Source organism: Mandrillus leucophaeus, unplaced genomic scaffold (assembly GCF_000951045.1).
Source record: "Mandrillus leucophaeus isolate KB7577 unplaced genomic scaffold, Mleu.le_1.0 Scaffold198, whole genome shotgun sequence".
Classification (NCBI taxonomy): domain Eukaryota; kingdom Metazoa; phylum Chordata; class Mammalia; order Primates; family Cercopithecidae; genus Mandrillus; species Mandrillus leucophaeus.
The window spans coordinates 3,160,453-3,164,693 of record NW_012102009.1 but is presented as its reverse complement, the minus strand read 5'-3'; positions in this window follow the sequence as shown (position 1 = coordinate 3,164,693).

The window sequence follows — 4,241 nt, the reverse complement described above, 5'->3', positions numbered from 1 at the left end:
CAAAGCTGTATTGGAGTAAGACAATGACACCAGATTGTATCTTGAATCCATGGGAACAAATAAAAAGAACCAAACATGGTAAATAAGGTTGATACAACAAATACTACATAAACTTTTCTTTTGTTCTCTCAGTTCTTTAAAAGACAAAATTATCTAAAGCAATAAGTGTATTTTTTTTTTTTTTTTGAGTCAGTCTTGCTCTGTTCCCCGGGCTGATTCTTGGCTCACTGCAACCTCCGTCTCCTGGATTCAAGCAATTCTCCTGCCTCAACCTCCCAAGTAGCTGGGATTACAGGCATGTGCTACTACGCCCAGCTAATTTTTTTGTATTTTTGGTAGAGATGGGGTTTCACCATATTGGGCAGGCTGGTCTTGAACTCCTGACCTTGTGATCTGCCCGCCTCGGCCTCCCAAAGTGCCGGGATTACAGGCGTGAGCCACCGCGCCCAGCCATAAGTGTATTTATTATAGGGTTTATAACATATATAAATGTAATATGTATAAAAATAATAGTATCAAAGAGGGAAGAGGGAATAGAGCTTTTTAGGACTAACGCTTCTATAGCTCACTGGAATTAAGTTAGTATAAATCTTCTTAGTATGATAGCTGGGTGCAGTAGCTCACACTTGTAATCCCAGCACTTTGGGAGGCCAAGGCAGGCAGATCACTGGAGCCCAAGAGTTTGAGACCAAACTGAGCAGCATGGAGAAACGCTGTCTCTACAAAAAATACAAAAATGAGGTGGGTGTGGTGATGCCTTCCTGTAATCCCAGCTACTCGGGAGGCTAAGGGAGGATGGATTAAGCCTGGGAGGTCAGAGCTGCAAGTGAGCCGTGATCACACCATTGCCCTCCAGCCTGGGCAACAGAGCAATATCCTGTCTAAAAAAAAAAAAAAAAAAAAAAAAAGTATATGATAAGCCCTTAGAGTAACCACTTACAAAAAAAAAATTAAATGAAACATTTAGAAAAAAAGTAAAATAGCAAGTGTAAAGCCAACTACATCAAAAACATTACATGTGAATGAAGAGCCTAAGAGTTTGAGACTGCAGGGAGCTGTGACCGTGCCACTGCACTCCAGCCTGGGTGACAGACCAAGACCCTGTCTCAAAAAAAAAATGAATTAAATAATGCAACCAAAACTAAAAGCATTTGTGCTTCAAGGACACTATCAAAAAAGTTAAGAGAACCCACTGAATGGAACGAAATATTTCCATATCATATATTTGACCCTATATCTAGAATACATAAAGAATACTTAACATCTCAATAATAAAAACACAATCCAAATAAAAAATGGGCAAAGAGGGCCGGGTGTAGTGGCTCACACCTCTAATCCCAACACTTTGGGAGGCCGAGGCAGGCCGATCACCTGAGGACGAGATTTCGAGACCAGCCTGGCCAACATGGAGAAACCCTGTCTCTACTAAAAATACAGAATTAGCTGGGTGTGGTGGTGTGCACCTGTAATCCCAGCTACTGCGGGAGGAGAATCGCTTGAACCCAGGAGATGGAGACTGTGGTGAGCCGATGTGGTGCCATTGCACTCCAGCCTGGGCAACAAGAGCAAAACTGTCTCAAAAAAAAAAAGGGGCAAAGAATTTGAATAGACATTGCTCCAAATAAGATATACAGATGGCCAATAATTACATGAAAAGGTGCTCAACATAATTAGCTATAATGGAAATGTGAATTAAAACTATAATGAGAAATAGCTGCATTCACTGGGATGGGTGTAATCAAGAAAATAATAACTATTGACAAAGATGTGGAGAAATTAGAATCCTCACCCCTTGTTGGGGGGATCTTAAAATGGTGCAGCCACTTTGGAAACCAGTCTGGTTGTTAAAGCTAACCACAGTTACCATATGACCCAGCAATTTAACTCCTAGATATATACCTAAGAGAAATGAACATATACAAAAACCTGTATACAGATAATCCTATCAGCATTATTCATAATAACTAAAAAGTACAAACAACACAAATGTCTATCAACTAATGAATGGATAAAATGTGGTATATACATACAATGGAATATTATCTGGCACTAAAAAGGAATGAATGATACATGGAACAACACAGATGAACCTTAAAAAGAGTCCAAGTGAAAGAAGCATGTTGTATGATTCAATTTATATGAAATGTCCAGTAGGTAAACATAGAGATAGAAAGTAGATTAGTAGTGGTTGCCTAGGGCTGGGGAGGATAGAATGATTGGGGTTGACAACCAGAAGGGTATGAGGTTTCTTCTGGGAGTAATAAAAATGTGTTAAAATTGATTGTGGTGATAATTGCACAATTCTGTGAACATACTAAAAACCACTGAATTGTATGTTTTATTTCTATTGATTGATTGAGACAGGTGGTCTCCCTCTGTCATCCAAGCTGGAGTGCAGTGGTGTGATCACAGTTACTGCAACCTCCACCTCCCTGACCTAAGTGATCCTCCTGCCTCAGCCTCCCAGGTAGCTGGGACTACAGGTGTGTGCCACCACGTCTGGCTCCATTTTTGTATTTTTTTTGTAGAGATGGGTTTTCTCCATGTTGCCCAGGCTGGTCTCAAACTCTTGGGTTCAAGCAATCTGCCCACCTTAGCCTCCCAAAGTGTTGGGATTATGGGCATGAGCCACTGCACCTGGCTGAATTATACACTTTAAATGGGTAAATTGTATGGTATATGAATTATATCTCAGTAAAGCTGTCACCAAAAAAGATCATGTATAAATAAAAGACAACTTAAAATTCTGAAAATAGTTTTATTATGGAAACAAAATAAGGAGGGTAATTAAGCATGAAATAATTTCATTCTTGATAAAAGTATATTGATTATTACAAAATTTGAAGTGTTAGTTTATAGCCCAAATCTTTTAAAGAATTTGTGTCTGCTGAAATGAACTTTCATCCTTTGCAAAGATGCAACTTTAGTTACAGGAGAAACATATTTAATCTAAATACACATTGTCATAGATAAGACTCAGAGGATTATATATATAAAGCTAACTGTACTCATTTGTGTTAAATAGCTATACAAAGCTACTAACAAAGTATGAAAGGGTTATGAGACATTTCAAACTATAAGTTTGGAATTCTTGTTCCTTTGTGATACCCTTATTATACTAAATACATTTAGTGGTTACAAGTCCAGTGTACCTCTTATAGAACAGTCCACCTTATAGAACATAGGATTAGATATGCCAAGATTAAAATGTTGCACATTTTAGGAAACTCAGAAATAATTCAAAGATGCTTTTATACTAAACTCAGCAAATTTGGTTCCAAAATGTCTTTATTATGGAAAACAAGTAAGCATAATGTTTAGACATTAATGTACAGAAAATAGTTGTCATATATATTCCTTTACAATTTTCACACCTGTTTATTTAAAGTGTCTATTCTACATATTAAAAAACATAATAATGAGATCATGTTTCAATAGGAAATTGCTAAATTTTACTTGCAAATTTTTGTAGCTATAATTCTAGTACACATTGGGATCTAAAACTATTGGTAAACAGCAACAATAGAGACTACATATTTTTTAAATTGGGCAAATGAAAGGAGAATATATTGAGATGTAAATCAGGAAGTAGTTATTCGCTTTACAAAAAGTTTTTAAATATGCAGATTAATTCATAACATACACCCTTTAAATACTAAAGCATTTAAAGTAAGTTTAACTAAAAAGGCAGCTTACATACTTTTTAAAACCCCATTAGTTGTATAAAGAGAGGCACTACTTTTATCCACGAAAAGCATCAACATTTTTAACAGTTCAAAAATAGGAGCCCAAAACAACTGATTTATCAGAAACAAAACAATACAATGGCTATTCACAGTGTAAGAAATTAAATCTATTTTTTAAAGCATGTTTTTCAGTCTCAATTTATAACACACTTTGACTTCTACTTCTGCTTTTCCTTAAATCAATCTGGACTGTGTGGAAGAATGCCGTAACATGAAGCTATTAGCAATCTGGGTTAATGTTCTACAAAAAAAATATGCTGTCTGTATACACAGAAAGTAATGAAGAAAAAAGTTAGCGCTGAAGTACAAGAGACTATCGGTCTAACAGAAAGCACCAAGATACAGATGCCAAAGTTAGAAAAAATACAAAGCGGCTCAGAATCAATGTATCTTATTCAAGGTAAATTTTATGTTAGATTGTTTGTCTGGCATTTGGGAGGCTAAATTAATTTAGGAGGCTAGAAATCCCATCTCTACTTTTTTTTTTTTTTTTTT